This window comes from Sturnus vulgaris, chromosome 1 (assembly GCF_052056855.1).
Source record: "Sturnus vulgaris isolate bStuVul1 chromosome 1, bStuVul1.hap1, whole genome shotgun sequence".
NCBI lineage: Eukaryota > Metazoa > Chordata > Aves > Passeriformes > Sturnidae > Sturnus > Sturnus vulgaris.
Window position 1 is genome coordinate 88,871,093 of NC_142243.1, and position 14,233 is coordinate 88,885,325.

General features: G+C 35.0%; 1 long non-coding RNA gene across 3 annotated transcripts in view; it reads right to left on the minus strand.

Moving 5' to 3' along the window:
* Positions 1-14,233, minus strand: part of LOC148225345 (uncharacterized) — a 131,014-nt gene that overhangs the window by 12,162 nt on the left and 104,619 nt on the right. For 2 of the 3 annotated variants that reach the window (XR_015806041.1, XR_015806040.1), the window contains exons 3-4: positions 7,018-7,071; positions 902-998 (exon numbers count right to left, since the gene is read on the minus strand). This is a non-coding gene — a long non-coding RNA (uncharacterized LOC148225345). Of the gene's footprint in view, positions 1-901; positions 1,010-7,017; positions 7,072-14,233 lie in introns of all 3 variants that reach the window. The other variant, XR_015806042.1, reaches the window with a different exon arrangement.

The following is a 14,233-nucleotide window of genomic DNA, read 5'->3' on the forward strand; positions in this document are numbered from 1 at the left end:
CATAGACAGACATGGAAAGTTACCTCAGAGCTATACATAATAGAAAATCAAGGGTCACAAAGTGAAGGAAGAAAATATAAGCCACAACATGCAATGGAAGCTATGAAATGAATGACAGTGTAATTAACATAACAGAGAGAAGATGGAACCTTGTCAGAAATTGCTGCATGGCTGCTCAGGTTTGATAGGAGTGTGGAATTGATTTCTTCACACAATCTCTTAGAAAAAAGATTTCAATCAAGAAGTGAGGGAATGAAACTTGTGTGTATATACACTTCTCTCTGTGCTTGTTTATGTATGTGTGAGTCCTCGTATGTGAGTTGATAGCAGAGCAAGGAGCTCAGCAAAGCTGTTAGATCATGCAGACAGTGGGAAAATGACCCACAGTTGAGACCATGAGAGGCAATAATTAAAGGAAAGCACTTATGAGGACTTTGCACTGGCTTTTGGCCATTGGAGAAAGACTTTAATGTTATTATAAAGAAGTTAGACAATTATTCCGAAGAAAACAGGATAAATGTGTTAAATTTTTTAGCTGAAACTAAAACTGAACCTTATCAGCAACAATTCACTCTGTGTCTGCTGTGAAGAAACTAGGACTAAGTAGATCCCATAAGAATGGAGATGGGAAGTTGTTTTTGCCTGTGCTGTGAATCTGAATTCAGATGTTAGCCACTCTGCTCAAAAGCTCTCTTGCAAAAGAAATTAAGTCTCTGTACTTTCCATCAAGAAAAGCACTATTCATAGCTCTCCAGAAATGACTGTTGGAAGCCTTGAGGGAAATACACAGCAAAAAACCTTTAACTGAGCAATGGCAGACATTTGGACATCTCTCCCAAAGTTCCATCAGGCATAACATGCAAATTAAAAGAAAGGGGGGAAAATTGCTCAAAGAACTTACCTTTATGAACTGAACTACTGCTTCAATCTCTAACAGTTCAGACAGAATATGTAAGGGGCAAAGTGTGCTGGAGTAAAAATCTCTCTCATTATCCAACCTAGAAGAGAACTAATGAGTATTTTAGTTTCTGATGAGCTGTAACAACAACTATGTTGGAAAGTATCAACTTGTTATTGTCTAATCTGTACCAGGTTGGCTGTAGAACAGAAGATGACAGACATACTATCTGAAAGTGTCTGGTCACTGAAAGAAAAGGACCAATCAATAGATTAGAAAATACTGATCCCAATAGTTCTTTGCTGAATCTGCTGTTTAATGCTTAGAGCTGAAGGAGAGGGAAAAAGGGAGAGAAAGGAACGTAGGATTTAATTATGTATTTCTACTTTTAATCTTGGTTCAGGGATGTTCACTGCTTCCACATAAAAGCTGAAGGCATAGGTACGTTTTCCAGATTTTGAAAACTACCCTAACTAAAGACTGGAGATACAGATCAGCTGGTGTTATCAGATCTCCATTTTGTCCTATGATGACATTTGACAATACTTGCTTAAGAGATTGCAAACATAATTAAATTTAAGTGATTGAGAGAATTTTTTTATTTAACAAAAAAAATGGAAGCAGGAAAGGAAGGAAGGAAGGAAGGAAGGAAGGAAGGAAGGAAGGAAGGAAGGAAGGAAGGAAGGAAGGAAGGAAGGAAGGAAGGAAGAAAGAAAGAAAGAAAGAAAGAAAGAAAGAAAGAAAGAAAGAAAGAAAGAAAGAAAGAAAGAAAGAAAGAAAGAAAGAAAGAAAGAAAGAAAGAAAGAAAGAAAGAAAGAAAGAAAGAAAGAAAGAAAGAAAGAAAGAAGATGGTCCTCACATTAAGATGCAAATATAATGGTCAGGTAACAGCATATTTTTGTTTAAATTTGACTCAGTACAGCCTTAACATTTGCTGGGTTATTTTTGTTTCTCTTTCCACGCTTGTTTCCAAAGCATTGTGGTTTTGGTTTTTGTGGGGTTTTTACGTAGCAGAAAATACATGTGATGCTGTGTTATGCTATATGCCATTATAGTATATAATGTATAGTTGTATGTAACTATATATATATGTATGTAGAGTTCAACTCCATATAAATGGCATCAGGTTTCAACAAATTAAATAAATTGTTGTTTCTTCTGTTCTTTTCAGGAGCCAGTAGGGAGCTATTGAATTTCTTGCTTATACGTTTTGAATCAGGTGACATGCTCACAGTATGTTCCTTGGTTATTATAAATTTTGCAGAAAATGCACTTTTGCACTGAAATGTTCACATTTCCTGGGCACACTTCATTGTGCTTTGTAAGTTGTGTCTGCCTTCAAACTCAGAGTTTTCAAGGCTAAATTGTACTCTGCATTAGATTTTAGTGATGATTCGAGACTAACAAGCTGGCTTAGCCATCTTATAAACTCAAAAACTCAGTATATTTGCCCAGCCTTACAAAAAGCAGTAGATGCAGTTCCTGCACCACAGTTGTACACCAAGTAACTGTGAACCATTCTCTGAATCAAAATCTTCTGACACTTCAATGGAAAAGGAAAAAAATATGCTCACGTCACTGCTGCTATTTAGAAAAAGAGTTCTAAGTCATTGTTTCCAAATGTAAATCTCTGCATCCTCAGCAGACTCAGAGAAAATATATTCCAAAATGAAGAAGTGCAGAAGGAATACTTCTGCTCTCATTTTCATCATTGAAAAAAAAAAAAAAAAACAAACCAAAAAAACAAAAAAAAAAAAACAAACCAAACCACTAAAAAACCTGCTTTATTAAGTCTTGCAAATCTGAACTCTGGTCTAAGATATATCAATCTCTTATATTGCTCTATCTTCTTTTTTGGATCATCTGCTATTCTAAGTGAGGTCAAGAATGATCTGAGCATCAGAGTATTCCATGTAACCTTTGACATAGTGTTCCCAAGTCAACTTTTACAAGCCAAAGATGTGGCATGATTAGATGTCATACGTGAAAATGTGGTGTGAAGACTACCTAGGATTATTGTGCTATGCTTCTCAACTTTTGGATGCAGGCCTCCAGCTGATGTCCAGTTGATTAAAAGTTGTCTTAAGACCAGCTGTGCTCAAAAGATGTAGATTTTATTATCAACTTTAAGTGTATTTTCTCAGTGAAGTCTTGGATATTTTTTCAACTGAAATGTTACATTCACATCAAGATGGTTATGATCAGAAGCAGGGAAAATCGTGTTTCCAACTACCACCCTTTTTCCCACTAGATGTCATTAAAAATATAAGTATTAATTAAACATCCCTCCTCTTATGCAGCTGCTCATATACTGCCTCGATGGAAACACCAAAGATGCTAAGTCTTCCTTTTTGCCAACTGCCGTGTGGCACAGAGAGACTGACGAGCAGAACTGCACACCATCTTTTTTCTTATCTACCAGATCTTGGTAGCCAATCCCACCATGGCTTCTCTCTTTAGATGACAGAAGAGGAAAGTCTGAGAGCAATACTCAGCATCAGATCTAGTTTGAAAGACACAGAGAATATCCCCAGCTGATGAAAGGCTCCAAATGACTGGAGACAATCTCATTTTTGCATCTCTAGCACCTTGTAAGGCCCTTTCAGGGTATCAGGGTAACAACTGCAGGCCACTGCTCAGTGCATTTTGAGGAATTCTTCATCACTGGGGTGGTGTACCCTGCTCTCTCCAAGTCTTTTCTCTTCCATATGTACTTTAGAAAAATTTTAAGGAAGCATTTGACTTCCAAGATGTAAAGGGTATTTTTTATATGATAAGTACAGGAGTCATTTGAGCAATAACAACTGCAGGAAAGATTTTTCAGATAAATGAAATGCATTTCCTGTCTCTTAGTCTATTGTTTTGACTGTCTAGCCTAAGGTCATGTGATCTTATAGGCTGTAATATGGTGGTGGATAGTAATTCAGTCTAAGGTTTAAACAATAAATTAAACCTCAATTGCTGAAGAATATAAAAAATAAGATTTTTTTTCATCAGACATATATGTGTTTTATTTTTGACTAATATAACCAACTGAAAAATCCCTTGCTTTTTCTTTAAATGAAATTTCTGTGAAGGAACTGATTGCTAAAAGAAAAGTCCCCTTCAGCCATATATTGATTTTAAGTGTCTGGATTCAAACTTGTTATACAACATCTTTTGGAAAGATGAGGCTAACATAACTTTTCAAAGAATAAATCTTTACAATTGTTCTTGACAATTAGCAAGAAATAGTGATCAATTTTATTGGATAAAAAGCAAACAAATCCAAAGCAAGTATTCTGAGTAGCTGGAATTTTGCAAAATTGCAAAAAGTAACATATGTTTATTTCTCTGGAAATGAAATTAAAATTTTATACCCCTTTTTCTGTTCCTTAAGACTGTATCTCTAGCAGCAAATAAGGGAGGTTAAAAATTGGTAATATAATTTTAAAATGCAGATTAATGTTGATATGTGAATAGCAGAATTTTTCCAAGGAAAATTTCATTTGAAAGTTTACCTGCAAAACTCAGATTGATGTTCATTGGAGCTTTATATTGAAAACCTCCTGAGAAAACCCAGACCCAGTATTTTGGCAATTTGCAGAAAATTGTTTTTTAAACATGACAAATAAAGTGAATGCCAGATGTTTTAAAACAATTAATTTTTAATACTTTTTTTTCTATAAGAAGAATACTTCAGAGAGTAAAAGAACTTCATATTTCCTTATCTGTCAAGGTACTTTTATTTCACTACACTTTAAATAATAAGTAGTAATTAGAAGTCCTTAAATTCTCCTGTGTATTATTTGAATGCTACATAACAGTTCATCATTTCATGTGAATGAATTGTGTGTCTGCATTGCACTTTCACTTTCCAACACAAGCAAATGTGAAGCAATAGAAAATCAATACTTTAGAGGAGTAAATGGTAAATGAAACCAACAGACCAATGACTCTTTCTGACTTTTTCTACTTAGAAGCTCCAATCTGTGAGCTGATGATTTACAGAACCTGAAAGTAACCTCACATGTTGTTATAACTTCTTTTAGGACAGCATCCTCCTTTACTCAGTGGTTCCAAATCATAGGTTTAGTCCTAGGCAGAAGCAGATGTCATCTCTTTCAGATGTAACTGTAACTGTAATTAAGTCTTTATCAGACCCATTTTAGGTTCTTTATATTGTAAATGAGCTTCTTAATCCATTAGGCTGATTATGCAAAGCATAATCCAGGGCCAGTCTTTCAAAGTTCATTTTATAAATGGAACATGGCTATCTCACTTTTAAAGATTTCTGAAAAACGATTGCCAATTCCACACATTTGGGTGGAACTCTGATGGGAAATGTAAATGGAGTTGATAATGATTGCAGAATGTCGGGAACTGCATGAAGTTTTTATTAACTTTGACAAGTTATACAATATGCAGATGGGCAGTCTGCTAGTTCCATCCTTTTTAACCTTGGAAAAGAATAAGAAGCTCTTTGACACAAGTCACATGGACAGATCTTTCCTTAACCATAAAACATCCAATAAATCAAAACAACCCCTACAAAAAACCCCAAAACATCAACCCCCCAAAAACCCAGCTTCTCTCAGGATTCCATTTTTGCTCTTTTCACATTTTCTCTCCGTGAAGACAACTTTCAGAGGAGTACTGGTGACAGTAATCTTTCACCATGCCAAATCTTCTGACAAGTATATTTGGAAGAGCTGGGATAAAATATACTCACGCATACATTTATCAGATCACAAGTACAGATATTTCAGGAATCAAGTGATATTTTCCCGGGCTGCTGTGCAATTTATAAAGTCATGCAAATGGGACTAATTCAGCTACTCAAGGTCAGATGGCATTATTAGTTCACGTGGGATATTGGGATAAAAATGCTTCCATTGCTCCCACTAGTGTGTCTGCATGAACAAGGATAACAGTTGACACAGAGAGATGCCCAAGGGATTACCTATGTGACACCAGGTTTTGTGCTTCTGCAGCAGAGTTAGAATGTAAGTTATCTAGGTGCTGTATCACACCAATGAAATGGAGGAAATTATACTTATAAGAAAACTTTTTTGCTAACCTATCACAAAATTAATAATAAGAAACTTATGCTTTTAAGCAGAAAACATGTATATTTATATTTTTATTTTTATTTTTATATTTACATTTACATTTATATTTATTTATTAATTTCATTTATATTTTGATTTTGATTTCGATTTTGGTTTATATATATATGATTGTATACAGTAACCTTTATTACTACATGAAATCACTTTTCGATTAACTAGAAAGTGCTGCTCAACTTTCTCCTCTTACCACTGCATTTAAAATACATAGTACAAAATTAAGGTAGAGAATAAGAAGTTCTATGAAGGTAACACAATTGGAAACAAGCTCATAAAGAAATACACACAGATAAGTACAGCTTTGTAGTTATTCAGCTACCATTTCTCAGATTTTGTTTCTAGTCAGCTAACATAACAATAATTTAAAAATATCCATGGAAGTGAACAGTTTAAATGAATAGGAGGAAAGTAAACTCCATTTTTCCTTAAAACACTGATCAGTGGTTATGGACTTATGGCAGCATGTCTTAAAATGATCATTGAGTCCATAAGTAAAGCATTGACAACATTGACTGTATTGCTTTTATGTATTCTTCTTGTAAAAACAAATATGAAAATTTTGTATAACACTGGCATACAAAATCTGACAGCTAAATAATTAGAAAATTACTTTTTTAAAGGCCAACAATTATAGAGTTATGACAGTGAGTTCTATGAATTTCATGTTTTATATACCCATGTATAATAATAGATATATATATATATATAGTGTATTAATCAATTTCAAAGAAATTTCCTTTGTAAGGAAATCAACACTGCACAACAAACAAAGTTCTGCATTTTCTGTAGTATTTCCATGCATACTTTTGTTTACCACAAGTGCAACACATCAACCTGGATGATTGGAATGATCCATAGCTCAAGGTGATATCTGTGCTAGGGTAATGGAAGTAAAAATCAATTTTTTCCTCCTTGATTAAAGTCTACTAAAATATTATTTTTTAATGAAAAATAAATTTAAGCTAGGATCATCAACAACCAAATATTAAAAAAATGGTCTGCATTACTCACTTGGCTGGGCAGACGTGTGTGTATTTGGATGTGAAGAGGATCTCAAGCACTAGGCTGAAATAGAGGAGAGGGGGTGAAATTATAATTCGTTACTGTACACAATTTTTTACATTTTAGAACTGCTAAGATTTTCATCATCTTTCACTCCATCCCAAGCTAAAAATAATAAATAATACTAGAAATTCATTATATTCTTTACATTTCGCCTTGATCATTTTCATGAAAAGAAGAGTCAGGTCACACATTTAGATTTGAAGGGATACAATCAGAGAAATTTTGGAAGATCTCACATCTTTCCAAGACACTAGGCCAGGTCATGCTATTTTTACTAGTCACATATAAAATTACACCTTATCACAGAATACAGTAATATTGTCCACTTGTTTGTATCACTCTCTTATGCTTTGTTCCATACTTTTTATCTGCATGTAAAAAAGACCGAAGATCTAATAATCTGCACCACAGCTTTGTAAAGTCATATAGTAATAATTACACCTGCAATGCAGAAATGTCTTACTATTATTATTGCTGTTATTTTTAGCTTAATATTCATCATTATTGTTATTGATGTTGTTATTATTAATTCAAATTTTGTCAGAATTCATCTATGCTTTGCCATTATTTGTTGAAGGTCTTTTTAAATCCATCAGACCTGACTGTTATGATGTAGAGTTATGCAGGTATTTTATGGTTTTGTTTGTACTTGTAGGCTTGGACACGACTGACAGCCTTGGCTCCTGAATAGGAAGAGTTTGGCTCCACTATCCATACAAACTGCCTGTCTTTCTTTCTTTCTTTCTTTCTTTCTTTCTTTCTTTCTTTCTTTCTTTCTTTCTTTCTTTCTTTCTTTCTTTCTTTCTTTCTTTCTTTCTTTCTTTCTTTCTTTCTTTCTTTCTTTCTTTCTTTCTTTCTTTCTTTCTTTCTTTCTTTCTTTCTTTCTTTCTTTCTTTCTTTCTTTCTTTCTTTCTTTCTTTCTTTCTTTCTTTCTTTCTTTCTTTCTTTCTTTCTTTCTTTCTTTCTTTCTTTCTTTCTTTCTTTCTTTCTTTCTTTCTTTCTTTCTTTCTTTCTTTCTTTCTTTCTTTCTTTCTTTCTTTCTTTTTCTCTCTTTCTTTCTCTCTTTCTCTCTCTCTTTCTCTCTCTCTCTTTCTCTCTTTCTTTCTTTTCTTCTTTCTCTCTCCCAAATGGGAAATAAAATAGAGCAACATACTCAAAAGTGTCCCTGATACTGTTTTTTAATTTAATTTGTATCCATTGCATATCTGTGGCTGAAAGACCTTCATCACTTTCTGAATATATTTGTTTGTTTGTTTGTGTCTGGGTTGTTGTTTGTTTGTGTTTTTTTTTTTTTTTTTTCCCAAAAAGACCTCTTCAGCAGCCTCAGATACACGGCTAGTGCAAGATCAGGCAGTCCTAGATCTTTCTTTCCCCTCAGGAAGCTTCTGCTTCTTTCCTGGCCGTTTTGATTACTGTTGAATTTAATATTTGTAAGTGCAAGAGCGTGTGAATGACTTGCTATGCCTCCTAACTTTCCTGTTTGTTGAGTTAGTTTGCTAGCCTTCGAGCTATATGACCTTCATATTTTGTCTGGAAGAAAAATTTTGGGGATAGGATACAGGATATACATACAGACCAGGCTCCTATTGGTAGTTCAGAGTCCTTTAGTTCTATATTAAAGACAATTTTTCTCTGTAATAATGCATATATTCCTACTGAAGTGATTCAGTCCCATCATAGAATCCTGGGGTCACTAACACCTGGGAAATTATGAAAACAGAAAATTTTCTTGACTAACAACCTCCAACTTAGCTTCAAACCTATGGCTTGTTAACCATTTGTGTCACTGCCTAGTTCTTCAGTGAGGAAGATGTAAAAGTAACTCCATTTATTTAGCCATTGTGCAATCTGACTTTCTCAGAGACATAATTTTCCTCTGTATAGCACCAAGATCCTCTTTTTCCTCAAACAATGAGCCTTTTGAACAGTGGTTAAAAAGGTGTTTTGGAAAGTTGGGCTTTTGAAGGGCAAGACATTTCAGTGAAATATGCCAATTTAATGCAGGCTCCAAGAGCTCCATGACACAGCTCCATGTGTCTATTTTTGCAAACAGACAGCTCAACCACGGTACTACTGATAGAACCAATGGAGGTATTCCTTGACTGCATCCTCCCTCTTTTTGAACCCACAACATTTAAAACTTTTAGAGGAAATGTCCATGGATGGTTTGGGAGATGTCTAGTTCAGAGACCAATACAACAGATGGTATGGACAAGTTTTAACATTTATATTGTTCTCCAATTTGTGTGGCACTCCATCACTATTCCATAATATATTTTTGAGATTCAAGCATAATTTTTGAATGCCCCAAGGCATGCAATGTGGATTAATGCTGTAAAACCCCAGACCCACTCCTCTCCAGGGGCAGCAGTGCAGCTAGCATTATTTCATACAGTAATAAATTTAAAAATTTCCTCTCCCTGCCCCATTTCCTTGGGTAACTACTTGTGCTCTAGGGGTAATCCAACAGCAAGACTTAGGTAGCCTGAATCCAGTTAGCATGAGACCCTGTAAACTCAATGCTATGAAAAATTTCCTGACTCTCTATGTTTTAAGATCTTTATGTGTATGTAATTAGGGTCAGAGTTTAGGTCCTCAGATCAGAGCTCTGAGAAAGGACATGGCTGTTTTCAGGCTTTTCAAGATTTCCATTAAAGATCTGGAAAACAGTAAAGGCTTTCTGGCCTTCTGATCTCCATGCCACAAAGGAAATGCAGACAAATTGAAACCTTTGTTTTACTGAAATATTTTTAAAATTAGAATAATCTATTATTTCCTCTCTTCAGGAACTTCTCAAATTTGGCATTACATTCCAAAATGGGTCATTTTTTGCCCCAAAAATTTCTTAGTTCTAAGGAGTCTGTGTAGCTTATTACACAAGTATACTAGGACTGGGCATTTTGTCTTTGCATTTTTGTTCCTTTTTCACTCTTTGTCTTTTCTTTTATGTTCCAAAAGGTATACATTTATTTCTATACAACCTAAAGTCAGTTTTAAATGGGTAACAACAAGGCATATTTCACTGTGTACTTATAATGCTACTCATTATTCTTCACTGATCACACCTATATTTCTATTTATTATGGGTTATCAATATATTCCTAAGTCGTGACACCCAGAATCCTTATAACATGTGCCATAGAATCATTTCCATTCCAATGTTTCCCCCTTTTTTTCCATTAACTTAAAATGCAAACATTTCCTAATATTTCTTTGAGTAAAAATGATTTATGCAAGACTTCAACGCTGGTGACTAAACAACGTAGTGCAGCTGTTCAAACTTCCACTGTAAATTTTTCAACTCAAGGGCATAAACGTGGCCTCTATCATCTTGCTTGCACATTATGCTGTTGCACTTCTACAGTGTTCATCGTGCAACCCTTTTCAGCAATTTGTCAGCACAGGCCACTGTGGAGATTGTAGACAAACGCTCATTTGGAGAACATTGTAGACCATCTGCAAGGTTTAAATCACAGCACATCAGGGACTAGAAACACACAGCACAGGGGGACAACAAACAATCAAGCAAAATTATGAACGATTATTCCTGGGTAGCTACTCCTGACCAGGTGTTGGTAGTAGGTACCCAGCAAGATGCAATGATGGGACCCAGCCCTGGTGGCTGGGAGGGAGCTGGGTGGGAGTAAACGCCTCTCTGGCTCAGGGATGCTGAAGCTCAGACCTTGGTCATGTCCAGCACTGCTTGCCAGGCTCAGTGTAACAGGGCTGTAGCCTGAGGGTAAATGCCTCACTTCATCCTTAAGAAATAATAAAGTCATGAAAGAATGAGTATCGCTAAGGAAATGCATTTTAAATTCTTCATGTAGCATCATTGATTTCTGTGATTCAGTGATTTCTTAACATTTGCCATCTCAGATGTTAGTGTGTCCCAAAAAAGGCAGAGTAAATTTACTGTAGTCCACGAAACAGAATATAAAGCTTTTTCCTCCCTTTATTCACATTCATGTTAAAAAATTTTCACTTTTTCTTTGCATAGAACTTATATAGTTTCAGAAGTGATTCAGTCTACCCCTCCTTATTTTATGGGAAGGATAACTATATTCCTGTTTGTTTCAATCTGGTTTATAATCCTTTTGACAGGTTTTTTTAGTACTCCTAGACCTTCTAAACCAATGCTTCATTTTCATTAGCTTGGTTTTGCTTTTCTGTCTTCCTACTCAGAATATTAGCACACTAAACATTCCAAGATATGAATATTCTAAATTTTCCTACTGTTCCACCATTTTCTCATAATATTGGGATTTTAATTATTGCATCCTACCCCAACACAAACTCTTAACTTTCTTCGATCTTTTCCTCTATAAATGGTTTTTACCATTTTGCTCTTATGATATTTACTTAGCTTGGCTAAACAATTCCTTTACTATTCCCCACTAATCTCTCATTATAAGACTCTTAGTGTTATTCTCCTTCACTTTTTAAAAAGGTACATAGATTGTACAATGGACACAGATGGACACAGCTAACAGCAGATAATCACCCAAAGTAGAGGACAATTTTATTTTTTTAATATTTTACCCTTTTCTTCTCTCAGGTGAAGTCAACCAGTTCCAGGATGCAAAAATATACCCTTTTTTTTACCCATTTTATTTTCAGTTTCACTGTGATTTACTTTTGTCTGAATGTAGAGTAGGAGCGAATTTTTTTTTACTGTATGTTTTTCTTTTAAATTTGTATATTGCATAAAAGCTGTGGAACCCCTATATTGACTGTGTAGATTTGAATTTTTGTCATAAGAGATGTCCCAACACATAATCTGGCATTTCAAATGCTCTCTGCATGGACATGGGGAGTTATGGTCCCTGTAGAAACTTTCTGAAACAAGTCCCAGAGCCCGTGTCTCTCCTGAGATTTAGGAGTGCAGATACATCACAGTATTTGAAATCTCATAAGAAAAGACAAAATGCAAAAATACCACAGTAAAGCAGGATATCTAGGAAAGAAGAAAAAGAAAAAACCCAAACCAAACAAAATAATCCCCAACAACCCACCTCCCAAATATTTAAAAAATGATTTTCCGCTTCTCAAAAAGTAGCAATGGTAATTTAATATCAACATGAATCAGGCTATGAAGGGTTTATTGACAGAGTAATACAAAATATATTTGAACCATGTGGTTTTTCATTTATTCTAGGTTCTTTCATATCTGCATTCAAATTAGGTTATGACTTCATATGTCTGTTGAACAGGGATAGATGCACCAGTCACTCCAGTAAGTACCTACACAACAAAGGATAATGCAGTACAGCACAGGACAGCCTGCAATACCAGAACTCTACTCAGAGTCACTCAGAAATCCTCATGTGTGCATAATCTTGCATGACTTTTGTAATTTTCAGAGATATGTTTTTCATTGGTGCACTGCAATTATTCAGGGTAAGCACAATTTCTGTAATATTTTTTAAATTTAACATATTACAGAAAACATGGATTTCTCCCCAAAATAATCTGAAAAAATAAGTCTGTATGCTCAATTGATTTCATTATAATGTTAACTGGAGAAACAGATACTCTTATCTGCAGGATTTAAAATATACCTTGATGACCTGACTTTTCTCACACTCGAAGAACCTTTTTTTTTCCCTCTTTATTTCTCTCCTATCACCCATAACTTAAAGTATAATTTTTATTACTGAGCTGGTATTTTAAATGCACCACCGGCATCAGCAAAATTTGAAATTTCCTCATCTTCAGCTGTTGAGTTTTAGCCAGTTTGTTTGCCCAAATGCTGCATAGCAGAATTATGACTCAGTAACTGATAATCTCTAAACAGGAATCTAGTGCAAGGCAGATACTAGTTCTCTCTGATATGTCAAAGGCATTGATGACTAGAACTGATTGAATTTTTTTCCAACATACTTATTATTCAGTATCCATATAATTCTAGTTTTCATCAATTTGCATGCTTACTAAATTTTTGTCACTCTTTAGTCAACTTATTTATAGAATAGTCAATCAATAACTCTTCTAATGACTAAAATTATCTGTAAACTACTTGTAAAAGTAACATACCTTCATGTTCAGTGACTGTTAGAGTGTCCTGCTAGACTGTTTATAACAACTTCCTATCTTTGATTGCTCCATTTGAAGCAAAGCCCCAAAATGTCAAGCATAGATGTTTAGCAGACCTTCCAGAAGTCCCTTATAATAGAGATTTAATACATATAGTAAGATTCTAAACAAGAACCAGGGGGATCACTATAAAAACAGAAGTCCTAGCTGATGAGAACCCAAAAACATGGCTTGTGGGAATCACTGCAGCAGAATGGAGAATGAATTGTGACTGGTGGATTCAGTGTACCTACAGTTTGTTGCATGAAATTCCAAGGAAGAGGAACCAAGCCTGTATCTGGTAAAATGTACTTCTAAATACACTGTGACCTAGACATAGCTTTGAATTGCTTAGGAAAACATACATGCACACATGCACACTCCTCTAGGATTTAGCATTTTTAAGAGTGCAGAGTAAAAGAGGATTTGTTTAGTCTTACAGACCCAGCTTTGTGTTTCCCTTACACATCTGACAATAAAAATTAGAAATTCAGATGAAACATGAAAGGAGGAAACAATTTTGGCAAGCTGACCCTTTTAACCATGAAGAAAAAAGGGAAAAGAACACATTCAGTTGCTCTCACTGACAAGAGGATTAAATACCCAGCCAGAACAAGCAAAGGCAAAAATTGCTGCTGGACCTAAGGAATCATCTGCCAATTTGTTGATTCCTGAAGGTACTGCAGAGCAGGAGGGAGAAAGTTTCTAACTGTGACCAGACCTATCACCTTGCATTTCTAGATTCACACCTGGGAAAGGATTTGGAAACAATTCACCTGGTGTGCACTGATAAGTAGTTTGTCCTTAGGAGAAAAGAAAATGCAACTATATCTAGAATAAGGTACAGAACTGTCTGGTGGGTTTTGTTCCTGCTGAAGATAGCAATCTGAGTCTTCATTTCAAATCATTAAAACAGTTCAGTGAAACTCCTAGCACCACTTACTGGATTAAAGGAATCCTAAAGATACTTATACCATTTTTAAGGCATACACTTTATTTATATAGTCAAATAGAAAAACACAGCTCCTCTGCCCTTGGAACCAGATGCACTAATCACCTCCCTAAAAAAATAATATTTATGTATGTGCTC